Source organism: Eubalaena glacialis, chromosome 3 (genome assembly GCF_028564815.1).
Source record: "Eubalaena glacialis isolate mEubGla1 chromosome 3, mEubGla1.1.hap2.+ XY, whole genome shotgun sequence".
Classification (NCBI taxonomy): Eukaryota; Metazoa; Chordata; class Mammalia; order Artiodactyla; family Balaenidae; genus Eubalaena; species Eubalaena glacialis.
The window spans coordinates 148,652,154-148,679,811 of NC_083718.1; the positions used below are offsets into that span (position 1 = coordinate 148,652,154).

Genomic DNA, 27,658 nt, shown 5'->3' on the forward strand with positions numbered 1-27,658 from the left:
TCATTCACAGGCTCCAAATTCATTCAGCCTCCGCTGGCCCGCAGGCGTCCCCTCGCCCCGGGGGCCTGCCAGCCACTTCGACAAGGGGTTAGTGTCAGATCTGGGCAGCTCTCCCTGCCCGATGTGACGGGCATTCAGGTCGCCTGTGAGAATCGGAAACGGAGTAGCTCTTGTCAGCTGAAAAACAACATCCTGCCCCCGTCACCCCATGTGCTCCCTGCTCCCACCCCCACCCTCAAGGGGACCCAGGAAACAAGCGTATCTGGAGACGTGCGTCCATCGTGGGAAAGGGCACTGACTAGCTGGCCTGGCCACTGTGTGCAGGTTCCTGGGGGTCATCCCTCTCCGTTCTCCTTCCCTCACCAGTCTCCTTACTTCTTACTCTGAAAGGGCTGCCTTTCCAGAGTGGGCCACCCTAAGCCACACCACCGAGAGAGGAGAAAGGAAACGGAAGAAATTACCCCTTGTGCCAGGCAGCGCCCTGGGTACCTTGCATCATAATCTTGTAGTATCCCCTTTTATACAGATGAGGAGAAAGAGGCTTAGGCAGGCTGCCACTCAAGTCTGTCTAGTTCCGAGGTTCCAGACCTACCAAGCCACAGGGAAGAAGGAGGTAGCAGAACAGCAGATCAAACTGGAGTGAAGTCCAGGGCAGCCTCAGACTTAGGCACAACAGCCGGCCAGCTGCTCACAGAATGAAGTCCGGAGGTGTCTACACAAGGGCAGCCCAATACAGGCACGATGTGAGTCACGAGCTGAACGCTAGGGATGGGGACAATGGTGTAAGAGCACCCATTTTGCAACCACACAGGCTCAGAGTTGGTTTTTGGTGTTTTTTTTTTAATTAATAGATTATTTTCTAGGGCAGTTTTAAGTTTATAGCAAACCTGAGCAGCAAGTACAGAGTTCTCACGTACCCCTGCCCCCCACACACAGGTAGCCACCCCACCTCTCACCCCATCACAACATCCCCAACCGGAGTAGTACATTTGCTACAAATGATGAACCTACACTGACACATCATTATCACCCAAAGCCCACAGTTCACATCAGAGTTCGCTTTTCATGCTGTACATTCTATGAGTTTTGACAACTGTATAATGATGTGTATCCACCATTATAGTACCATACAGAATAGTTTCACTGCCCTAAAAATCCTTCTGTGTGCCACCTATTCATCCCTCATTTACTCCCCCTTGAACCCCTGACAATCACCAATCTTTGTACTGTCTCCATAATTTTGTCTATGAATGGAATTGAATTCATTTGAACTCTCCAAAAGCAAATATCCAGGCCCATATGTTTTCACTGTACAATTCTACCAAATGTTTAAATAAGAATTAGCACTAGTTCTACAAAATCTCTTCCAGAAAATAGAAGAGAATAGAATATCTCTCAGTCCACTTTATAAAGCTAATATCACCCTGATATCAAAACCTGATGAAAACAATATAAAAGAAAAAAAAACCTACAGACCAATATTCCTCATGAATATAGATGCAAAAATTCTTAAACTATTAGCAAATAGAATTTGGTAACACATAAAAAGAATTATATACCATGACCAAGTAAGATTTATTCCAGGGATGCAAGGCTGGCTCAGTATTCAAAAATCTACCGTGTTACCAGGCTAAAGATGAAAAATTACACGATCATATCAATTGTAAAAAAAATCTTATGGTGAACTTCAACACTTATTCATGATTTAAAAAAAAAAAAAAAACTCTCAGAAAACTAGAGAGGGAAACTTCTCAACTTGATAAAGAGCATCTACAAAAAACCTACAGCTAACATTATACTTAATGGTGAAAGACTGAATGCTTTCTGCCTAAGATAAGAATGAAGGCAAGGATTAACCCTCTTACCACTCTTATTCAACATCATGCTGGAAGTTTTAGCCAGAGAAATAAGGCAAGAAAAAAAAATAATAAAATGCATATAGATAGAAAAGGAAAACTGTTCCTACTCACAGATGACATAATTGTCTATGTAGAAAATGCCAAGAAACCTACAAAAAAAAAAATTAAATCCTAGAACTAATAAGTGAGTTTAGAAAGGTCATAAGATATAACATGAACATACAAAAATCAATTGTATTTCTATAACTAACAAATTAAAATTAAAATACCATTTACAATCACTCAGAAAAAATGAAATCCTTAGGTGTAAATCTAACAAAACGTGTATAAGACTTATAGGCTGAAAATTATAAAATGATGGTGAAAGAAATCAAAGAGATAAATGGGAGACATACAGCATTCCTGGATTGAAAGACTCAATATAGTAAATATGTCAGTTCTTCAGATCCATCTGTAGATTTAACGTCATTCTTATCTAATTTCCAGCAAGACTTTTTACAGTTATAGAGAAGCTTATACTAAAATTTATATGGGGGACTTCCCCGGTGGTCCAGTGGGTAAGACTCCACACGCCCAAAGCAGGAGGCCCAGGTTCAATCCCTGGTCAGGGAACTAGATCCCTCATGCATGCTGCAACTGAGAAGTCCTCATGCCGCAACTAAAAGATCTCACGTGCTGCAACTAAGACCCAGAGCAGCCGAAGTAATTAAATAAATTAATTAATTTAAAAAATAAATATATTTTTTTTAATTTATATGGAAAGGCAGAGGAACTAGAATAGCTAAGACAATTTTTGGAAAAGAATTATAATATGGGAGGAATCAGACTCCCTGCTTTCGGGACTTATTCTATAGTTACAGTAATCAAGTCTGTGTGCTACTGGCAGAGAGAAAGACACATAGATCAATGGGACAGAATAGAGAACCCAGAAACAGACCCACACAAATACACCCAAATGCAAAAGTCATCCAATGGAGGAAAAAGAGGCTTTTCAACAAATGGTGCTGGAGTAATTGAACATCCAAAGAAGGGGGATAAAATGAAACTTGACCCAAATCTCACACCTTATACAAAAAATTAACTCAAGATGGATAATAGACTTTAATGTAAAATGTAAAGCTACAAAACTTGGGGGGAAAACGTAGGAGAAAATCTTCAAGATCTATAAAAGGAAAAATGTACTTTGTCAACATTAAAAACTTTTGCTCCAGGAAAGACTCTATACAGAGGATGAAAAGACAAACTACAGACTCAGAGAAAATATTTGCAAACCACATATCTGACAAAGGGTAGAATATATAAACCTCGCTCAAAATTCAACAGTTAAAATAAAAAACAAACAACCCAATTAGAAAGTGGCAAAGAGATATGTAGAGACATTTCACTGAAGAGGATATACAGATGGTAAATAAGCATATGAAAAGATGTTTAACATTGTTAACTATTAGGGAGATGCAAATTAAAACCACAGTGAGATATCGATACAAATCTATCCAAATGGCTAAAATAAAAGGGTGACAACACCAAATGCTGGTAAGGATTCAGAGAAACTGGATCACTCACGCATTGTTAGTCAGATGTAAAATAGTACACAATTCTGGGAAACAGACTGACCATATCTTTAAAAATTAAATATGCAACTACCATGCAAACCAGCAATAGCATTCCTGGGCATTTATTCCAGAAAAATGAAAACTTATGTTCATGTAAAAACCTGTACACAAATGTGTATAGCGGCTTTATCTGAAATAGTCAAAAACTAGAAACAACCCAGATGTCCTGCCAATTTTTTTACAAATACCAACAATGCCACTGTAATGACCATTGTTGTGACATGTCTTCCTGTAGGCACAGGAGAGCTTGGCAGACACTGCTGGATGCCTGCCCATAATCCAATCGCACCTTCTAAGGTTATTTCAATGAATGAGACGGACATAATCCCTGTTATTACAGAGCTCACAGTTTTGGAGGAGAGATAGACAAGTAAACAAGTTTATACAATTGATTGTTCGTAACCGGTTGTTATGAAGCCATCAGTTCACTACCACCTCAACCCCAAAAGGTGCCAAACTCAGTAGCTGACTTCACCATTTTGCACAGAGGAGCCTAGGACTCTTTTATATTTTTATGTAAAACTCATCACAAAAATTTCAAAGGACTGGGTGATAGCCCCAGGAACCCTAATTAAATGTCTGACTTAATTAGAAATCCAAATGCTGCTGAGGCTCTCTGATCAATGGAACGAGGAACAGTTTGCCCCTGCCAACTTTAACAATATAATAGCCAGTTATTTAACAGCAAAAGTGAGTTTACCTGGGAATAGTCAATGGAACTGCAATTCCAGATATGAGAACTACGGAAGGAGGACCACAGGCAAATCCAAAGAACAAAGAAAGGGAACTTGCTTTTATAGGGAAAGGTGGCAATTTGGAGGGGCTGTAATAACCAAAGAGTCCATTGGAGGAAGCTGGGAGTCCAAAGTACGAAGGTTTCTCATTGGTTGGGCTGCTACAGTCTCTGATTGGCTGGGCTGTACTCTCACAGAGCGTTTTCTTCTTCCTGGTGGATTGTGGAGTAGGCAACACCTTCTTATCAGAGATGTAGGCAGAAGTCTCTTCTTGTTTAGAGTAATTGACATGCGTGGTGCGTGTGTGACAGTTCCCCTACAGGCCTGTCCTGACTCCAATTTTAGTTGAGGTTTCTTTAATTAATTCCACACCTGATTTAATCACTTTGTAAAAACACTAGCTTTTCACCCTCTTTTTGGACCCATGTAAAGTTATTAAGGGCCCATACACTAGAGTCAGATAATCCCAACTTCTCCACTTTTTCACAATAAGTGACCTTTACTTAACTTCCTTAAGCTTCAGTTTCCTCTCTTGCAAGAAGAGACTTAATGAAAGTACCCACCTACTAAGTCAACTGTATATATTTAAAAAAATAATACGTATTAATGCACTTAGCACAATGCCTATCACACTGCAGTTTCTCTATTCCATTATATGATAACAGTGAAACATTTGGATTATTCCCTTAGGATGAGTCTAAGGAGTAGAAGTACAAATCAAAGAGTTTAAACATTTTTAAATCTCATGAAACATACCATAAAATTATTTTCTAAGAAGAGCTAATCTACATTCCTGTGAGTTGAGTAGAAAGCACCCATCTCTCCTTTCCTTGCTAGCTTTGTGTGCTCTCATTTTTAAATCTTTGTAATTTAAAATCTGCATATTCCTTTCCTTTGTGTTTCTTTGATTATCAGCAAGGTTGAATGATTTTTTTAAATGTCTGCTAGCTATTTATATTTCCCCCTCTGTAGATTGTTGATTAATATCCTCTACCTATGTAATTATCAGGGTCTTCATTTTTATTGATTTGTAGGAGTTCTTTATATACTAAGGATATTCATTCTTTGCCAGCAGTGTGATGTTTAATAAATACATGCAGAAGGAATGAAGGTAGTTCTACTGCTTTGTCACTAGAATGTGAGTAATGTTTATGAGTTGATGTATGTGATCTTCAGGTCTTTTAATTCTGCATGGATGATAGTGCTATCGTTTCCTTTTTTTTTCTTTTCTAACTACCAATACGTCATCTTCCATCCTCCACAGACCTGAAGATACATCTTCTGTTTATTATTTCTAGGGTAGCTATAGTGGATCCCATTGGTGCCCCTTTTCCTACCCAGTGAATGTGAGTACTGCTGACAAAATTCTGCTGCCCTCTTCTGAATAGAAGTGCCCTGGACCAAAGAAGAGCACCTCACCAGGGAGGTTACACAACTCCCTCCTCCACCCAACCTGTCCACCGACCTCAGACAGTAATTGATTGACATTTGGGTACAAAAGGCCCACTCTCTTACGCTTAGATGAGACTAAGCCTGCAGCACAATTTGTGCTCTAGAGCTTCCCTGTAGGAGCTGACTGAAGCCAGGCTCTGGAGGAAACCACACTTCCCTAAATTTTCTCCTCTGCCCTATGCCATTTCTGTCACTCCCTTCTCCTGAGAGCATTCTCCCAGTAAATCCCTTGAACAAGAATCCCTCTCTCAGGCTCTGCTTCTAGGGAACTCAACCTAAGGCAGCAGCCTTTCCAGGAATAAATATTTCTGTTTGTACCTTTGTTTCCCCAACGATTCTGAGTCACACATCTTTGTGGCCACCCTGAGCATATAACTACTTGCTTTTCCTTGGTGGTTGAGTAAACCAAGTGGTGAATTATTTCAGTAGCTTGACCAAGGTCATCCAGTATGTTGGTTAATATTTACTGAGACCCCTGAGGCAAAGTGACCTGAATGTGAACTCTGGGCCATTGCTTCACATCCAGCCCTGATGAACTGAAATCTCACATCTCATTCGCCTCCCCAGGGTTAGTTCCTTCTGAGCAGAAATGATGCACACTGACTCTCCACCTCCAGTACTGAAGGTACAGAAAGGGTCTCACCCGGGGGCCCAAGAGGCTGGAATATGCTGGTTTGCACAATCATACAGTTAGAGCTGGAGAATACCTTAGTGGTTGTGTAATCATACAGATGGGGAAATTGAGGCCCAGAAAGGTGAACTTACTTATTCAAGGCCAGGCAGCACCATAGTACTGCCACTGCAAGCCATTCTGGCACGGGGTGGGGAAAAATGGGCCGAACCGTAACTTCCTTGCCTTTGATTCCCCCATCATCTCCTAATCTAGCAACCCCCTTTCTGTTCCTTCCTGGCTACCCAAGTTCAGCCCATGGTTGTTTGGCCTGAAGGAGACTCCCCTCTACCTCCTCACCAACTTTGCAGCCCTGCTTCACCTGCCTCAATCCGTCTTCTTGGTTCCTACATCCCACACCCCAAGTGCTGCTGGAGAAAATGGCACAGGCTGACTGGTTCACAGCCTCCCCCCTCAGCTGACCCAGACTTTGACAACCTTTTGCTAATTTGTAGTTGGCTCTCCCCCTCATTCCCATCATTGCCCACCCCCTAACACACACTCTGAAAAACTGCTTGAGAAAAGAGAGGTGCCAATGAATGCACCCCCCAGAGCTTTCTCTCCTGCTGCAAGAAAATTTACATCTGCACTCCAGCCCCATCAGCTCCTGCTGCTGTTAGGGAACCATTGACGGCAACTGCCCATCTTCGCCACGCACGATGATAATCACTTGCCTGAGTTGTCTCACAACATGAGGTCCCGATAAAGAATCGGTGCTGCCACCGAAAACTAACTGGGAGAATTCGGGAGGGGCCACAAGGAGGAGGGAAGACGTGATATGTCCTGCCAACCTCCCCGAATCCTTCGTGCTGGAATCCATCTTGGCTAAGAGATGCACACACCATCAGGAAGGACCCTGAGTCAGACCAAATATCGGCCAAGCAAGATGATGGGTCAGAGACAACCCGGAAGCTAACCTCATTACCATAAAACCTGAGACTGCGTGCCACGTGGCAGAGCAGTTCTCCTGGGTTCCCTTACCCTGCTGCTCTCTGCCTGGACTCCCCTTCCCAATAAAGTCTTTTGCTCTGTCAGTACATGTGTCTCCTCAGACAATTCATTTCCAAGTGTTAGACAAGAGCCCACTCTCGGGCCCTGGAAGGGGTCCCCCTTCCTGCAGCACTCCCACCTCAGACTTGTTCTTCTGGTCACACTGACTTGCTGGTAGTTCCCTGTGCACACTAGGCTCTTTCTTGCCTTACTGTCTTTGCCCATACAGGTCCCTCCTTCTGGAACATCATCCGCCTCCTGCCTTCTCCCTTCCCTCTAGACTTGGTCCAGGAAGCCTTGTTTGACAGCCTAAGTCCCTCCACGGCCAAGCAAAGTGGGGTTCCTCCCTGCCTGAGCAGCCTGCTGTGTGGATCACCACCAATCCACTTACTGCATTAAAGGAAAATTTATTTCTGTATCCTTCTCCTCCGGGAAGCTGGAAGCTCCAGGCAGCCCAGGGCTGTGGTTTATCCCTGTTTGAAAGGTGTTCTAGCACCTGCACATGGGAAGCTCTCAGTACCTGATCAAGCCCTGTGCCCTTCCTGTTCAGGTGGTTTCTAGGAACCCCCTGCCTTGTTTCTGTCACCCCCTGAGGTGGTGACAAAACTGTGGCAAATAATGGTAAAACCATTACCCCAACCATGTTGCACCGTTCACGTGGCCAATGTCACAGAACCTGACCTCAGCCACCAGAAGGTGATTTCTAAAAAGCTCAAGCCCTTTGTATTTTTAAATACCATGAAGGGGACTCATGCAATAAGAATATGTCTTTACAAAGTTTGCTTTTTCTCTCATCCACAACCCTGATACATTACAGCTGCTTCCATGCCAATGTCTTCAGCACTCTCCCTCATCTTCCCTCTCACTTGCTTGTCCTTCTGACATCACAGGGGCCTAAAAGAACAAGACCAGCAAAGCCAGAGCCACTGCTGGGGGCAGAGAAAGAGAGGAAGGTGGCATTCTTTTTCTGGGGGTGGGGGCAGGGAACAAGTGGAGCACACTCATTCCGTTTCATGAGTGTATCCTAGTCCTATCTATTTGCCTCCTAGTTAGGGTGTTTCTGATGTCTTGCTCCTGTAACATATGTCTCAAAGAACACCTTGGGCCAGAGATGTTTGCCTCAGCACCTCCACTTACTAACTTTTTGACTTTTGACCTTGAACAAGTTCCTTATCCTCTGTGTGACTCAGTTTCCTCAACTGTAAAATGGTAATAATAATTCCTACCTCATAGGGTTGCTGTGAAGATCAAAGGAGGCAAAAAATGAAAAGTACTTAGAATGTTTTTTTTTTTAAATCACAGTTGTTGTGGTTGTTGATTTGTTATTATCAAGCTTTTATCGCCTGTCTTAACTTCTTATCTGAACACCAGACTGTTACCTTGATTTGGATATCCCGCAGGCATCTCAAATACAGGATATTCAAGATTCTATTATCACCAGACACCACCTCCACCACTTCCTGCCCCACTTTATCACCTACTAACCACCTCCTTCTATATCCTTCCTCTCAGTAGATGCCCCTGCCAAACTCCACTCTCCCGAGTAATACACCTAGGAGATGACCTACCATCCCAATTTCCTTGGGACTGAGGGGGTTCCCAGGACATAGGACTTTCAGTTTTAAAACTGGTAAATTTTGGGACTTCCCTGGTGGTCCAGTGGCTGACTCCATGCTCCCAACGCAGGGGGCCTGGGTTCAATCCCTGGTCAGGGAACTAGATCCCACATGCCACAGCTAAGAGTTCACATGCCACAACTAAGGATCCCACATGCCGCAGCGAAGATCCTGTACACAGCAACGAAGATCGTATGCCTCAACTAAGACCTGATGCAGCCAAAAAAATAAATAAATATTTTTTAAAAAAACAAAAACTGGTAAACTTCCACTGCCATATGACCCAGCAATCCCACTCCTGGGCATATATCCAGAGAAAACTATAATTCGAAAAGATACACGCACTCCAATGTTCATTGCAGCACTATTTACAATAGCTAACACATGGAAGCAACCTAAATGCCCATTGACAGAAGAATGGATAAAAAGGATGTGGTACATATATACAATGGAATATTACTCAGCCATAAAAAAGAACGAAATGATGTCATTTGCAGCAACATGGATGGACCTAGAGATTGTCATACTGAGTGAAGTAAGTCAGACAGATAAAGAGAAATATTATATCACTTTTATATGGAATCTAAAAAAAATGGTACAAATGAACTTATTTACAAAACAGAAATAGAGTAACAGATGTAGAAAACAAACTTATAGTTACCAGGGGTCGGGAAAGGGGGGGATAAATTGGGAGATTGGGATTGACATATCCACACTACTATATATATTATATAATAGATAATAAGGATCTACTGTATAGCACAGGGAACTCTACTCAATACTCTGTAATGACCTGTATGGGAAAAGAATCTAAAAAAGAGTGGATATATGTATATATATAACTGATTCACTTTACTGTACACCTGAAACTAGCACAACATTGTAAATCAACTATGCTCCAATTAAAAAAAAAAAAAAAAAGGTAAAGTTCCAGGCAAACCAGGACAAGTTGGTTACCCTAATTCTTGATCCTCACCCCCACTTCCCACATCCATTGGCCACTTACTTCTGTAAGCTCAACCTCCTGAGTCCATCCCTCCATTCCACTACCACCAACCATGCCTTATCCTAGAGCTTCTTGTCTTCTGCCTGTGGTTTCCTTGAATCCACTTTTGCCTCCTTCCTGTCATTTCACCTAGGGTGACTAGAGTGACCTTCCTGAAAGACATAAGTCTAATGGCATAAATCTCCTACTAGGATTCTTCAATGGCTCCATGGCTCCTGTATGATCAGGCCACCCAAGATGGCTGTTCTCTTGCTCTCTATACCTCCCCCTGTAGGAAGTACCCTTCCTGCCTCACCTACACCCTACTCACATGACTGACCTTCTCTCTTCATCATAGAGCCTAGTCAGTAAATGCCTACATACTTGCCCCCAGCCGCAGCTGGTGATTATTCTAATCTTTAGATCTATGATAGCTCATCAAAGGGGTAGTGAGGGATGTGCATGCCCCTCTGCTGGATTCCCTGCTAACCAATGAGATGTCAGTTCCCCCTATAACTGGTAACCTCCCTCTCCCCTTGCTGCCCTGTCCTGCCTGCCATCTGGTGGGGTGTCGCGCCAGGACTCTTTTGCTTCAGAGGTGTAAGATCCTCCATCTATTAAATAACTGGTGTCTCTGTCGCTGACTCCGGCTCTTTCTTCAGCTTGAGGCTGGGCAAGTCCAGGGCTTGCAGGCCTGTGAGGTGCAGCCCAAGAGCTCCCCTCACCCTTACTGTTAGTCCCAGCTCTTTGCCACCATTGCGGTTCTGATATGTCAAAACTCCACTGATAGACCACTATTTATAAGTATTTTCCTATTTTTATAATTCTATATTATTAATAAGCACTCCTTTTGCGTAAAATGATAGTCACAAATGCTCTATTGACCTAATACTCATAACCGTAATGTAAATGAGAACACATTTTGACCAGAATTCCTCTTAAGATGGGTAAACTATCTTTGTTGGCAAAATACAGTGGTAAGTGCTTGGGCTGGGGTTGGTTTGTCTCTCCCATGTGATACAGGGGAGGAATTTATGTGCAGGACAGAAGGAGGAGAGGGAAAGAGACCAGAAAAATGGAGGAATGAACGGAAAGTGGGAGGAGGCAGAGGCTGTGTCTGGGATGTGCCCCGGACCTGGAATACTTGCCCTTGTCCATAGTCAGTAGCATTTTACTAAGTTCATGAAAGAATCATTGCCTGTGCATTGTTTGTGCAACTTGGTCGGAGGGCTGGGCTTTGCATCTGCTTTGATTTAGAGCAGCACAAAGCAGCAAGTAGAGGAAGCGATCAGAACCAGAGAGAAACCATGCAGAAGTCTTGTGATGTCACAGGCCATGGAATTTGGCTTCAGGTCAAGGTTACACAGACTTCCCAGGGATGGGGAGCCCCAGCTGGTACCCAGGTTACACAACCCCCTTCATCTTCACCTCTGCAAGTCCTGATTTGGGTTCAGGTGTCACAATCCGACCTTGGCACAGAGAGCAGAGGAGAACAACAATCTGTCTTCAGGACGTGTCAGGCCTCAACAAAACTTGACCATCTCCCTCTGACTCTGGGAAAGCCTGAGGAGGCTGTGGCTTTCCACCTCTGTGCTCTGCTCAGGCCTCCCATTCCCCTCATCCTTATCAAATGCATCCATCTTGTAGAGTCATCCTCAGATTTTATCACCAAGGATCCCTGACACTTCTCTCCCTCTCCCCTCTCACCCATATTTTGAAAGATTTTATTGACCAAACTGCATTTACTCACATTTCACCCATTTTCCCATATTTTGGCAATCAAATGCTGTATAATGGTCAATGGAGATTTCTGATTTGCTTGAGATAATAAAATTAGTGCTGAATTGATATAACTCTAGATTAGAGCAAAGAAGCTTTATAGTTTAATAACAGCTAATGTTTACAGATAACTTACCATGTGCTGGGGCAGTAACCCATTGAGGTAGGCATTATTATTAACCCAGTTTTACAGACAAGGAAACAGAAGAGATTAGTTTGCTTAGCATCACTTAGCAAGTAGGTAACAAGGCTGGGGTTCAAATTCAGGTGAGCTGATAACAGAGCCAAACTTAACTATCCTTAACTATTGCCAACATGATTAAACGTGCTTTTAAAATACATAATTTCCATCATGTTCTGTGAAATACAGCACAAATTTGGAGCTCCTGTATCACTATCCCTAGGAGTCCTAACATTCCAGGTAAGGAAACACTATAATAAACAAATCCCTCTCAAGATAGTCATCACTTTTTGTTTCAGTGTTTTCAAGAAGCTAGTTTTACAACTTAAAATTAGATAGTTTTTAAAAATCTATCTCCTTTTTTTAAACTTGTTCAATATGCTTTCTTTCTTTTTTTTTTTAATTTATTTATTTATTTTATTTATTTTTGGCTGTGTTGGGTCTTCGTTTTTTCTGTGCGAGGGCTTTCTCTAGTTGCGGCAAGCGGGGGCCACTCTTCATCGCGGTGCCTCTCACTGTCGCGGCTTCTCTTGTTGCAGAGCACGGGCTCCAGACACGCAGGCTCAGTAGCTGTGGCTCACGGGCCTAGTTGCTCTGCGGCATGTGGGATCTTCCCAGACCAGGGCTCGAACCCGTGTCCCCTTCATTGGCAGGCAGATTCTCAACCACTGCGCCACCAGGGAAGCCCTCTTTCTTTTTTTTTAATTGAATATTATAAACTACTCTACCCCAAAATACAACAGAGGCTTCATAAGCTAATCATTTGCATAACTCTGAATATCTCTCTTCCCTATTGGAATACAGATACCAATTTTCTCTAGCTTTGAGAAGCATGTGTATACTCTTTGTGGTACTATTTTGCATTCTGTCCTTTTTACTAAATATAGTTTCAGATGTTCTCCGCTGACATGATTCATGTATTGGTCTTTTGAAGTTTGTTCTGTTATGTTAATGTGTGGCAGCTGGCCACTTTACTGTCCAATCTGGGGCTATAGGGCTATGTGATGAGTATGAGCTATAAAGATTTGGGGGCTTTTGTTTTGTTTTAACAACTGACCTTCTTTTCTTTTTAAAATTTTTTACTTAGGACATTTTCTCAGAAGTGGGACTGCCAGTCCCAAGAGTAGCAAGGCATATCGGGGAAAATATGGCCATTGGAGTTAGGCCTATTTGAATCCTTTCCTCATCACTTACTCTCAGGTGGCTTCAGACATGTTGCTTAATCTCTTCCTAAGCGTCATAGATAGAATGGTAATAATACTATCCCCACAGGGTAGTCACAAGGATTAACAATAAAATAAAAGACATTAAACATATAATGTACCCTAATTAAATGGAGGCAGTTGTTGTATTACTAATTTAAGGCTTTTTTTTTGCAAGTTACAAGCTTACTTTCCAGCTTGCACAATAAATAGCTTAATTATTAATTAAGACTTAATAATTGAGATTGATCGTGGTTTAATGTTTTCTCTTTAAGGTTTTTTCTGTTTGTTTTGTTTTGTTTTGTTTTTTAAGGCTGCACCGTGCGGCATGTGGGATCTTAGTTCCCCAACCAGGGATCGAACCCATGCCCCCTGTATTGGGAGTGCGGAGTCATAACCACCAGACTGCCAGGGAATCCCCTAAGGTATTTTCTTTGCCACTGGGCCTCCCAGAGACAGCACATCTTAATTCAAATGTCAACAGTGGAATTTATCAGCTAATAATGAACTATGGAGGGGAGGCTAGTAATAATATCACCTGTGGCTTCCCTTCACATCCATGCCATGTTAATAGCTACCATTTATTGGTCACTATCTACATGCCAGGCATAGCACAAAAAGCTGTATTGTGCTTTCTGACTTAATCTTCACAGCCTTATGGGTTACGAATCACAATGACCATTTTTAAAGATGAGAAAACTGAGTCACAATGAGGTTATATAAACTGTATGAGGCAGTACAGATAGAAGAGGCTGCATTTGGTTTCAAACCCAGGTCTACGTGACTCCAACATGACTCCATGTTCTCTCTTTCACATCAGGCTGCTTCCCAGTGAACTGGATAAGTAACTATAAAGTAATCATTAACGTGTCAACATGCAGGGAATATTCTGGATCATGCTTGGATCTCTCTAGAATCCACTGTTTTGATGATCATTCTTTGCTTTGGAGTCTACATGACTCCAAAGCTCATGTTCTCTCTTTCACATCAGGCTGCTTCCCAGTGAACTGGATAAGTAACTATAAAGTAATCATTAATGTGTCAACATGCAGGGAATATTCTGGATCATGCTTGGATCTCTCTGGAGTCCACTGTTTTGATGATCATTCTTTGCTAGACCCCTACACTGGAAATCATAATGTAATTTGATATTATTATCCTCAAGGCAAAAATTTCAACTCCCCTATCTTCAGCTTTAAGCCCACTTCTGCTATTACTCACCTTGGGCAAGTTTCTTAATTTCCTTCACCCTCAACTTTCTAATCTATAGAGTGGGAATAATAATAGAGCCCCACTTAAAGGGCTATAATTATAAAAATTAAATGAGCTAATATATGGACAAATCCCTAGTACAGTACCTGGGACCTAGTAAGTATTTAATAAATGTTACCTATTATTATAAAAATAATAGATTATTATTAAATGAGGAAGTAACCTATTTCCAGCTTAGATGTCCTTGCTGTGATCTCTTTCCTCCCCTACATGCTTCCCACCTCGTATCACCCTTGGTACAAAAGCTATTTGGAGACTATTTCTGCCCAAGGATAGGAATCTGGGAAGACAGCAAAATGAAAGCAATCAGGCTATAAAAATTCCTCTTTGCCAAGATGGCTCTCAGCCAGGCCTGCTGGCAGTCAGAATGTATGAACCAAGGGGAGATGAAGGGTACAGTTGCCTTCAGAAAATGCCACTGCCAGGATCAATCTCTGGCCTGGAGTCAGAGCTCTCCTCCTCAGTGACAAGGCAAGGTGGACTGGACAAGCAGCCTCTGTTGCCCCAGAGGCCACCGCAGAGGTCAGGCCCTAATCCCCAAGTATCACCCAGCCTGGCACTCCCACCAGCAGAGTGAGGACAGAGCCAGGGCCACCAGGTAGGTCCGCTGTCACAGGGCTGGACAGTCTGGGCCAGGATGTAACACATCCATTCCCAAGCAGGCCAGAGGGGTGCTTCCCCAACGTACCTAGAGGCAAGGTAACAAGGGTAAGTCATCAGAATAGTCATGACCAAGCCAAAGGCAAGGGTGGGAAAGAGAATCCAACCTTCCAGATAAAGGAAAAGCAAGTGAAAAGGTCCTCAGGGAGGAGGGCGGGTGAAGAGTAAACAGAAAGGCACTGTGAGCTGGACAGCAGAGAGCCAGGGCAAGAGTGGTTCCAGGTGAGGCATGAGGCGGCAGACTAGGCCCTCAGGACCTTCTGGCTGTATCGAACATTTTCATTTTCACCCTAAAGTAAATGGAACATTTTAAGCAGAGAGACGTGATTAGATTTACATTTTTTTAAACGATTCACTCAACAAACATTCTTGAGCACCTACAACAAATTATGCAAGATACTAAGAAGAGACTGTGGAAAAAATAACACTTACTGAGCACTCAGTTTTGCAGGGCAGTAAGACTAATCACCAAAATGATCATCATACCATGTGGAAAGTTAACGCTTCATAAGAAAAGCTTTGTAAATGGAGTATATGTGATTCAAAGGCAGAAGAGGGTGTTTCTAAATGAGGGATCTGGAAAACTTCATGTAGAAGGTGGAAGAGGCATTTATACATGTGGGTATAATGTAGCCTAGTGTAGTGTAGACATTGTAGAGTGTTGACACTAGTGTCTGATGGCCTGTGCCCAAAGCCTGGCTCTAGCACTTACATAAGAGTTGTGAGACCTTGGGGCTTCCCTGGTGGTGCAGTGGTTAAGAATCTGCCTGCCAGTGCAGGTAAACACTGTTTCCTTGGATAGTGCTCAAGGAGAATTGCTGTCTTTAAAAGCACATCTTGGGACTTCCCTGGTGGTGCAGTGGTTAAGAATCCGCCTGCCAATGCAGAGGACACAGGTTTGATCCCTGGTCCGGGAAGATCCCACATGCCACGGAGCAACTAAGCCCGTGCTCCACAGCTACTGAGCCTGCACGCTAGAGCCCGTGAGCCACAACTAATGAGCCTGCATGCCACAACTACTGAAGCCCGAGAGCCTAGAACCCGTGCTCTGCAACAAGAGAAGCCACTGCAATGAGAAGCCTGCATACCACAACAAAGACCCAATGCAGCCAAAAATAAAAAATAAATAAATAAATTTATTTTTTAAAAAAGAGAGTTGTGAGACCTTGAGCAAATTGCTTAACGTCTTTCTTCATTAGTATTATTTTTATTAGAGCCAGACCTTAAAGAGAAACAGGATTTGGACATACAGAGATGCAGGAGGGGGAAATACAGGTGGGAGGTGGGATGGGGAAGAACATCAGTAAAGACAGGGAGGGCTTGAAAGCGGAAGAGCAAAGCAGCTTCATTTGGCTGGAGACAAAGTGTGTTAGAAGAACTGCGTAGTCAAGAAGGGTATTAACACTTTTTGAATGTTTACCAGGTACCAGAACTCTACACACATTAATACATTTAATCTTCACAACAACCCCACAAGGAAGGTGGGATTTCTTTCATTTTGCACACAAGGAATTTGGTGCTCTAAGACGCTGAGCAGCTTGACCAAGTCTGTAACTGGAAGAGAGAGGAACTGAGCCCAAAACATCTCACTCCAAATTTCACACCTGCTCCACTCTGACCACACTTACGCTGCCCTCCCCCACCACACACACACACCACCAGAATGGGACAGCATCTTCTCCTGAGCGAATGCCCCACGTTCCCCAAGCACATACGGCTTTGATCACTGAGGACATTCCAGAGCCTGATCCACGCCTGGGAAGGTAGTTCTGAAAAAGGTACTCCAAAAACACTTTGAGCAAAAAGACATTGTCAGACCAAGTACAATGCCTTCCGAAGGGGGCTCTTTGAGGAGTTCCACATTCATTAGGATGTGTAAGATCTCTGGTGGTGGGCTTCCCTGGTGGCGCAGTGGTTGAGAGTCTGCCTGCCAATGCAGGGAACACGGGTTCGAGCCCTGGTCTGGGAGGATCCCACATGCCGCGGAGCAACTAGGCCCGTGAGCCACAATTACTGAGCCTGCGCGTCTGGAGCCTGTGCTCCGCAACAAGAGAGGCCGCGATAATGAGAGGCCCGCGCACCGCGATGAAGAGTGGCCCCCGCTTGCCACAACTAGAGAAAGCCCTCACACAGAAACGAAGACCCAACACAGCCATAAATAAAAATATAATTAATTAATTAATTAATTAATTTAAAAAAAGATCTCTGGTGGTTTTTAAAGCATCAGTCACGTTACTTTACATTCACACCTCTATGTTACCTTGGAATGGTAACAAATTAAGCCGGAATCAGCTATTCACACTGAATGATTTTATAAAGCTTGCCTCGTTCCCACAGCTCGGCTACTTTAAATGCAAGCTACTTGCCTAAGGAAGCAGATATGGTGGAAACTGCATTAAAAGAAGGTGCCATAAATCAACTCCAAGATCCTGGACCCTTTCCTTCCAGAATTCCCTTTCACTGATTCTCCTAGTTCTCAGTCAAGTTAAAAAAAAAAAAGATATTGTAGAGTATGGGCAAGAAAATGTTACTTCTGTCCAAAAAGAACCATTAATGACTGAAATGTGCCTTTTATATGGTAGAGTAAATTCTACCAGGAAAAAACAAACAAACAAACCAGCATGTCTTTGAGAATGAAAATCGACAGTTGAGAGAGAACTGACATTTGGCTAGTTTAAAAATAGATCCTCCAATAGAAAGAGCATCTGCTAAAAATACAAACCAGCACAGGCCCTGCTGCACTCTGAACAGGTTATTAGGCTACTCAAAAATGCCCTATTTTTAGGGCTGTGGAGCCAGGAAACACAGGCTGGCTTCAGTGGCTCAAATAAACACGTAAGACAAGGACACGCAGAGTAGTCTCCCAAGTACCTAGAAGTAAGGAGTTGTAATACCGAACAAAGTCTTCTGAGGCAAAACGATGATGTCGTAGCTTTTCTATGTTGCTGAGGTTAATGGAAAGGGGTGTGAGGTGATGACTGGAATCATTCTCATTTTGCTGGTGGACGCATGGATTGTTAGCATTGGAGGGACCGTCGAGACTGCCTAGTACTGGACATTCGACTTGATTGGCTACCCGGGATCTGAACCCTCTGATTCCTCCCCTGGGGAACTCTCCATTTCAGGAGGGTTGATGGCCAACAGAGCCTGCCTCCCTCTCTAGGAAGCTGTTTTCCAGTCTGCCATAGTCGTCCCCTGCCTCCATCCCCACACCTGCCCCCGCACACCAAGCTCAGGATGTCAAATGCACCTGCTCAGGTTTTTGAGTGAGAAACTAATGACACAAAGGAAAGAAAGCAGAGCATTCTTTCCGAGAGTAACAGCAAAGGCAGCAACATCCAGTTCCCAAGGGCAGCACAGACAGTGGTGCCAACAGGGGTGTCCCTTGCCCACTCCCGGCAGGGGCACAAGCTGTGTCGCTCAGCGTTCAATGGCCCGGTGGGTAGCTGTGCTGGCTTTGAGGGAGTCTGGCCCCTCACTGAGATGCTGGCCTCGGTTCTGCCCGTTCAGTCTTCCCTGTTCTTACCAGTTCTCTCCGTCTGGATCTTCAAGCTTGCTAGGAATCCTGTGAGCTGGCCAACAGCCCTTCAATCAGTTCATTTTCTGTTGAAATTGCCCAGGGGCAATATTTGTTCTTTGCAGCTAAGAGCCCTGACTGCTATAATAATCCAACTCTGTTATTTTACAGGTGAAATTAAGAATGAGAGGGAAAAACGCACAGCTAGTTAGCATCAAATCCAGGCCTCAAAAGCAAGTCTCCTGGCAGAGTTTGGGCACTTGCTCCCACAAGGCGCAGCCTTACAGAGGCTCAGAGGGCACCTGTGGACATGCCCTCTGTCCCTGACAGGCCCTTTCCGTTCTTTCCTGCCCAGAGGTCACCACTGTCATGGCCCACCCACCTAATTGTCTACGTCTTTTCCGAGTCATTCCAAATGTCATAACCCACCTACCCTCGGTCACTTTCCCCCCGAGCCCTTCCAGGTTACAAAGTCTCCTTTCTTCCTAAAACATATTTACTGAGTACCTACCATGTGCCTGACACTACCCTAAGCACTAGGGTTCCCATAGTGAGAAAGCAGAAATGGACTCGGATATCACGAGTATTACGGTATAGAGGGAAAGACAGGTATGAATCAAATAATCAGGCAAGCATATAATTACAAACTTATTATAAGCATAAGCTGTTATGACTGCATATAACAGAGAGGTCTTATCTAGTCTAGAATTCAAGAAAAACTCCCTGAGAAGGTAGTGTTTGAAATGAGATTGAAAATCAATTAAGTTCATTTGGTGAAAAGAGGGGAGGGAGAATTCTAGGGAGGATTAGCACTCCACAGGTCCTGAAACAGAAGCACAAAAGTGGGCAGCACAAAAGAAAGCCAGTGTGTCAGAGCAAGTGGTAGAGTGAAAAGAGCTGGGCTGAGATGTGGGAGGATGGAGCTGGGTCATTCAGGGCCTTAGGCCTTGTTAAGGATTTTGCTCAGGGCAGCAGGCAGCCGCTGAATGATTTTAAGCAGAGGAAAGACGCAGGTCATGCTGTATTTGGAAAAGATGGCTGTGGCTGCCCTGTGGAGAATGAATTGGAGAAGAGACAACAGTGAACATATGCAAACAAATGAGCAGTCCATTGCCATGGTTCAAGGGAGAAGTGATGGTAGCGTTGGCGAAGGAGCGATGTGATCAGACTGGAGAGAGATTCGAGAAAAATCTGCAGAACTTGGTGGCTGGGGAGACTGGCGAGAAGATATTAAGAATGATGTTGCATTTCTGGGTAGATAGTGGAGCTATTTGCCAGAATAGACACTGTAAAAAGGCCCGTTTTGACCCAGGACACCGTAAGTTTGGTTTTAAATAAACTGAAGTTGTAATACCTTTTAGACATCTCAATGGAAATGTCAAAATATATGGATCTGAGGCTCAGGAGAGAGGATTTGTCTAAGATATACTTTTTAGTGTTATTATTATATAGATGATCATTGAAGCCATGAGTGCAGATGAGTTCACCTGGGGAGAGAGTACAGAGGGATAAGAGAAAGAGGCTTAGGAAAAGACCTTAAGAATTGCACCATTTAAAGATCACAGAGGGGAGGGTGATCCAGCAAACAATACTAAGAAGGAGTAGCCAAAGGAGGAGAAAAACCACTGAGATTTCAAAAGCCCATATTCAAACAAGTATGCCTGAAATTCCTTGACCTGGCTACTGACCAGGATAGTATTTATTGACAAAACAACAGCACATAATTACTAGGGGCTTCGAGCTTTGGAATCAGACATTTTGTCATTCTGGTTTTGAATTAGAATCCCTAAACTTCCCAAAAATCAGGTCCCAGAGAAATGAAAAGGCAGAGCACAGAGGGTTTTTAGGGCAATGCAACTACCGTGTACAATAATGGTGGATACATGTCATTACACATTTGTCCAAATTCATAAAATGTACAACACCAAGGGTGAAGCTTAATGTAAACTATGGACTTTTGATGATAATGATGTGTCAATGTAGGTTCATCAGTTATGACAAAGGTACCACTACAGTGCAAGATGTTGATAATGGGGGAGGCTGTGCGATGCAGCGGCAAAAGGGCATACGGGAAATCTCTTGTGTTCAGTACGACTGTGAACCTAAAACTGCTCTAAAAAATAAAGCCTATTTTTTAAAAAAGGAGAAAAACCAGGAGAATGTTTCACAAATGCCAAGTTAGCAACTGGAGCTGGGGTCCATGGCATCAAATGCTGCTGAGAGGTCAGGTAAGCTGAGGATTGAAAGGTTGCCAGTTGGCTTAAGCAATGTGGAGGCCATCGTTAATCTTAAGGAAGATCATTTTGATGGCGACTGGAGTGGAAGCCAGGATGAAGTGAGTTGGGAGATGAGGAGTGACTAGGAGGTAAGAAAATGATGACGGCAAGAAAGAAACCAGTTCTTGTGCGAAGTCTTACTACACAGGGGAAGAGGGGACATGGAGCGGTGGGGGAAGTGGACTCCAGGGGGAATTCTTTAGGATGTACAAGGCTTGAGCATCCTTAAATGCTGAGGAGAAGTATACATAGGAAGAAAGAAGTTGATCATGTTCTATAATATGGACTTGAAAATTGTTAATGGGTAAAGTTAACATCACCCATCTCCCAGGAAATATTGATGTTTTTAGATGGGTGTTTGATGACTTAACCCAAGTAATAGATGATGTGGGACTTCCTAGGTCATTACACTGCCCCAGGCAGAGTTCATTGCTCTGTCCTGTGTCTCCAACTCTTGATTGGTATCTTTTGCAGTACTCCCAATGTTGCAATGTGATTTATCACCCGTTTCTCCCACTCACTGCATTTCCTAAATTTGTATGTTGTACGTTGTATGTTCTGTATTTTACTCGTCTTTATACCCCTGAGAAACAGGACTATGGCATTGCAGGATATCCTAGAATTGAAAGATATAGTAGCTCTGCCTGACCCATTGAACTCAATAAATACTTATTGAATGAATGAACAAGTAAACAACAACAAAAACAAGATAGAAAGAGGACCTCTGAAGAACACTGGAGTTCAGAAGGGACTTTGCATGTTCCATCAAATCTCAGCCACTTGTAAGAACACTAACTTCATCCATGTAGCTAGCCCTGGTGGCAAGATAATCCCTGTCTTTACTCTAAACAGTATGACTTCTGACCAGCACACAGTGACAGTAATATGAGTCCATCAGGCTCTGCCAGGAGCAACCCAGGAGGAGGATGCCACAAGGCTTGACCTCAGGGATTGAAGACCTGGTGAGCTAAGTCAGCACTTCTTTGGCCAAGACAATTTCTCAGAGAACCCAGGCCTCTTAAATCAAACTTTGCCTGAATTCCAGGCAAAATGGAGCAACACTCTGGCATGAAGGGGCATAAATCATCCCAAACATAGGGTAGTTGCTTCAAATCTGGGCTGCCTGCTGCCTCTGGAGACCAGTCTAGAATGTGCTATCTTCTCTTTCTTCTTTCACTCCTCGAATAGTCCAGGTCTGGGCAACTGCATTGTTTTTTATGAGAAAAAAAAACTGTAAAGTTTCTTATCTCACCCTCTCTCCTGAATGGTCCTATCCAGAGGGAATCTGCTGCATCAAGTTTTTCTTTCACCTGGAATTCAAGCACAATGTTATGAATTGGCACACTTCCCTCTTTTTGCCACCCCTGGGTACCCTCGCCTTCCTCCTGTGCCTGCTCTGTGTGTCAAGGAACTAGTTGCCGTGGACCATAGCCCTTGGGCTCCCTTGCCCTCTGGGTTCCAGGTGGGTTCGTGGAGGTACGAATGGGAAGTACTAGAGGGAGGTAGAGAGCTAAAGGAATGTGAAGTCAGTATATTTCTCCATCCCTCTGTGATCCGCACATGGTTCTGGAATGGTTGCCTCCCTCCACAGCCTCAGCCCCCGCTGGGGAGCCCGTCCCTCACGAGACCAGCTCCCACGGGCCCCAAGGGGTGGCAGAGACCACCACCCTGCGGCTAGTCCCGGGGCGCCTTAACCTGCCCTCACCTCTATAAATAGTCCCTTTGTCCAATTCTCTCCTGAATTCCACCTGAGTGTACTTCTACTTCCTGCCACGACCCTGACTGACACACCTGGGGGACAAGGGATAAACAGTTGAAAAATCAAATGGCGATATGAATCAAGCCATAACAAACATGAGAAAAGTTTAAGCCCCTGTCAAGCAAGCAGTCCATCTTCCTTATTTACAGAAATGTATTCCTCAAATCTGTATCAAAAACTCTTTCTTGTGAGTTACAGGGCGCCACTTGTGGTTTTCACTAATATGGGTAAAGTTCTGACTAAAAGACATTTTCAAATGTCAGTTGATTTAGATTTTTTTTCTGCAACACTGAGCAACGTTGATTAACGTGGAGAGGCCTGTTCATTTTCAAAGGATTGGTTTTTATAAATAGGCATTAAGTAAAATTGTGAAGTAAGTAAAAATCTGTTTCCCCTCCCCTTCCCTCCTTTCGTGCTACTCTGGGGCTCTGGATCTCTTCTTCCACAGGAAAACAAGGAGAAAAACTAGTACCCCAAGCTGTTAGTGACCCATTACAACTCTTTAAAATCCTAAAATGAAGCCAAAACACAGTATATCTTGTTTTTACACACAGCACCTCTCACTCCTATTATTTCCCCAGTGTATAAACACACACACACACACACACACAAAACACACACACACACGGAAGCATTTGACACAGTAGAGCATACACGCGGGCTGAAGCTTGCCCAGTAGGCACAGGACAAACTGGAAAAATAGAAATATATGTATTATATTTTAAAATTTATCTTTACACATATATATCTGGAGAAATAATGGGGAAACTGTCAAGAGAAAGTTGGATGTGTGTCCAACACACATTGTGGCCATTTGGTGATGGTGGTGGTTCAGAATAGAGACATCGTTTCATCTTTCTTAAAGGTCTTCTTTTCCAAGTTTGCTGTATTGTTTATCCCTCATACTTTTGAATATCCTGTGTTCCTTTCCTCTGATTCTGCTCACACTCACCTTTTTTAAATCTCTTATTCGTAACTGTAGCCAGACTGCTCCGGACAATATATCTATCTGGCTCCCCAAAACTTTCATTTTTCCATTAAAGGAAATACTGTGGTGATGGTTTGGAACTCATGAGTTATCTTTTTTTAAATTCCACTTCGAATTAATGTGGCACCTTATAGTAGCTGACAAGTAGGCATGTTAGGCGTGCTTTTATTACTTTTGCGACAAGAGAGTTATGGGAAAGACATGAACTCTATTAAGGTTGATGGATTGCTTAATACTGTACCTGTGTCGAGTACTGATGTGAGCTTAGTCATAGGAAAAGCAATCATTCACACTTCCCCCAAATAATGAAAATAGCACCAAAGTAAATGAGCTGATGGAATTGGATAAAAAGATGTAATGTACCATCACCCCAACTTCCTTTTGAATAGCTTCTGAATGCCTTGGCATGTGAGATTTTCTACGGGCTGCCTCCTACCTGTGTCTCTAACCTTCACCATATTCTCCATCTGGGCCCGGTATCCTTAAATCAGCAGGCCTCTGTGCCTTATTCCCAAACCCAATACGATGGAGGACTCAGAGATTTGTCGCAGCCTTTATTTCTTCCCTCTTTCATTCACAAAATATTTAGCATGCATTTATGTTCCACGTGCTGGAGAAGGAGGGCTTAATCCAGCCCAGAGCTGGCTGAGACCCAATGGGTAAGGCTGCCTAATTCCATAACCAGTTAGCTTTGCCTAGGCTACACTTCCAAATTAGCCCCTACTGGTAATACAGGTGATATTTTCACTTCTCTCTTTACTCTTTTATTATATTTCTTGAAGTTGTTCAGAACCTGAAGGGCAAGAGGAATGCTGCTTATTGTGTGTGTGTGTGTGTGTGTGTGTGTGTGTGTGTGTGTGTGTGTGTGTGTAGGGGGGAAGTCCCTTGGAGTTGAGGACCAGACACTGTCTAAACCGCTAGAGATAGGACAGCATGACCCAAGTTCTAATAGAGTTTACATTCCAAAGGAAGAAGACAGTTGATAAACAAAGATCAAAGGTAAATTCAGTTAATGGTAGGTGCTAGGAAGGAATGAACTGTGTAATGTCATGGAGAGTAACAGAGTGGAGGGGGATGCTTTAGACTGGGGGCAAAGGGAAGGTTCTCTAAGGAGGTGACATTGAGGTGAGTCTGAATGATAAGACATGCAGATGAGATATGTGAGGAGCTTTCCAGGAAGGAAACAGCAAGTGAAACATCTTGGGCATGTGAAAGAACACAGAGTATGCAAAAGAAGATGTGCGTGGCTTTAGCTTTACTAATAAGATGGAGAGTGAGATGAGGTCAGACACATAGATAGGGAGAAGATGACATAAGGGAAGGAGCTTGAATTTTCTTTTAATTATGATTAGTAAGTCTCCTACTGATTTTAAGTAAGAGATCTGATATGATCTGATTTACATTTTTTAACTTTTTATTTTGAGATAATTATAGATTCACAGGACTTGCATAAAACTGTACAGACAGGTCTCCTGAAACTTCACCCCTCCTCACCCTATGTTAGTATCATATAATTATAGACATACAATATATAGAGTACCTATATATAACATAGTACAATAATGACACCATGAAATTGACATTGCTGCCATCCACAGAGCTTATCCAGATTTCAACAGTTCTATAGTTGTACTTGTGTGTGTGTGTGTGTGTGTGTGTGTGTGCGTGTCTATAGTTCGAGGCAATTTTATAACAGGAGTAGTCTTACCACCATCACAATGAAGATGCAGAACTGTTCCACCATGTAACTCCTTTGCAGCCACTCTTCCCCCTCCCCCCAAAGCCCTAATCCCTGGCAGCCACTAATCTGTTTTCCATCTCTATATTTACAACAGTTCAAGAATATTATATAAATGGAAGCATACATTATGTAACCATTTGAAATTGGCTTTTTTGACTCAGCATAATTCCCCTGTGATCCATCCACCTGGTTGTTTATGTCAATACTTTGTTTCTTTTTATTGCAGAGTAGTATTCCATGGTATGTATGTACCATAGTTTATCATCTATTGAAGGATATCTGGGTTGTTTCCAGTGTTTAGCTATTATGAATAATATGAACATTCGTGTGCAGGTTTTTACATGAACATAAGTTTTCATTTCTCTGGAATAAATGCCCTGTTTATCATCCATTGAAGGACATCTGGGTTGTTTCCAGTGTTTAGGTATTATGAATAATATGAACATTCTTGTACAGGTTTTTACATGAATATAAGTGGTCATTTCTCTGGAATAAATGCCCAGGAGTGAGACTGCTGCATTGTACTGTAAGTGATTTTTTGGTTTTAAAAGAAACTGCTGTTTTCTAGAGTGGCTGTACATTTTACATTCCCACCAGCAATGTATGATTAGTGATCCAGTTTTTCTGTATCCTCACCAGCATTTGGTGTTATCACTGGTTTTTATTTCTGCCATTCTGATAGTCATATAGTGATATTTTATTTGTGGTTGTAATTTACATTTCCCTAATGGCTAATGATGTTGAACATCTTTTCATGTGCTTATTTGTCATCTGTACTTCAGTGAAATGTCTCTACATGTTTTCTGCCCATTTTCTAACTGGATCGTTTGTTTTTACTGTTGAATTTTGAGTGATCTTTGTATGTTCTAGATCGTAGCCCTTTGCTAGATACGTGATTTGCAAATATTTTCTCCCAAGCTGTAGCTTATCTTTTCATCTTCTTAACAAAGTCTTCACAGAGTAAAAGTATTTAATTCTGATGAAGTCAAATTTATCATATTCTCTTTTTGTTTTGGTTTTGGTTTTTTTTTTTTTTTTTTTTTGGATTGTGCTTTTGGTGTGAAGTCTAAGAAGTCTTTACTTCATCCTAAGTCCTGAAGATTTTCTATGTTTTATCTAAAAGTTTGGTGGTTTTATGTTTACATTTAAATCTTGGACCTATTTTGAGTTAATTCTGTAAGGATTAGCTCAAGGTTCTTTTATTTTTATTTTATTTTTCAATTTATTTTTTTGCTTAAGGGTGTCCAACTGCCCTAGCACCGTTTGTTGAAAAGGCTAGCCTTCTTCCATTGAATTGCATTTGCAACTTTGTCAAAAATCACTTGGGCATATCTATGTGTGTCTATTTCTGGGTTCTCTATTTTGTGCCATTGATCTATATGTTTTTCTATCAGTAGCGCACTGTCTTCACTACTGTAGCTATATAGTAAACTTAACATCAAATAGAGTGATTCCTCTGATATTACTACTCTTCCTTTTCAAACTTGTTTTAGCTATTCTAGTTCTTTTAGCTTGACATAAATTTTTAAATAAGCTTCTCTAATATAAAAAAAATGCTTGCTGGGACTTTGATAGGAATTTCATTAAGCTTATAGATCAATTTGAGGAGAATTAAAATCTTTACTATGTTGAGTTTCAATAAATGAACACTAAATGAACAATAAATGAAATGGTATATCTCTCATTTGTTTAGATCTTTGATTTCTTTCATCTGCATTTTATAATTTTTAGCATACACATCCTGTAGATGTTTTGTCAGATTTATATCTAAGTATTTAATTTTCTGTGGAGCTATTGTAAATGGTATTGTGTTTTTAATTTCAGTTTAATTTCAGTTTCCACATATTTTTTGTTTGTAGATTTTCCTGGTGTGTTCATCTTGTAAACTGCTACCTTGTTGAACTTATTTGTTCTAAGATTTTTCTTTTTTCCTCTGGGGCATTTTATTTGCATGTATGTATTACATCCCTGGAAAAAGAATCCAAGGATTTTCCCTCCTGTGTGTTTTCATCTTGCTTCTTCATGGTCCCTGATGCCAGCTGAGGTTGTCAGTACAGTGAAACCAAACTGATGGGACAGGAGCAGTTTATTCTGCTATTTTTCTAGATCTTTGAGTTGCACATCAAATCTGAGGCTGATCATTCCACACTTATTTAGCCTGCCTATGAGGTTCACAACAATTTTCCCAGCCCTGTGATCATCGATGATTTCAAATTCGCCAATGTAACCATGCTTCATCGTCACAGTTAGAAACCAGTTGGTGACTTTGGAGCACGGCCTAATAAGAACCTGTCACTTGCCTCTCTTTTAGGCACTGTTGACGCTCTTGAGAGCATCAGTCAGGACATTCATTCACACCATTAT

The 27,658-nt window shown here is 42.4% G+C and overlaps 1 pseudogene; it reads right to left on the reverse strand.

Moving 5' to 3' along the window:
* Window positions 1–27,658, reverse strand: LOC133087178 (small ribosomal subunit protein uS8-like; annotated as a pseudogene).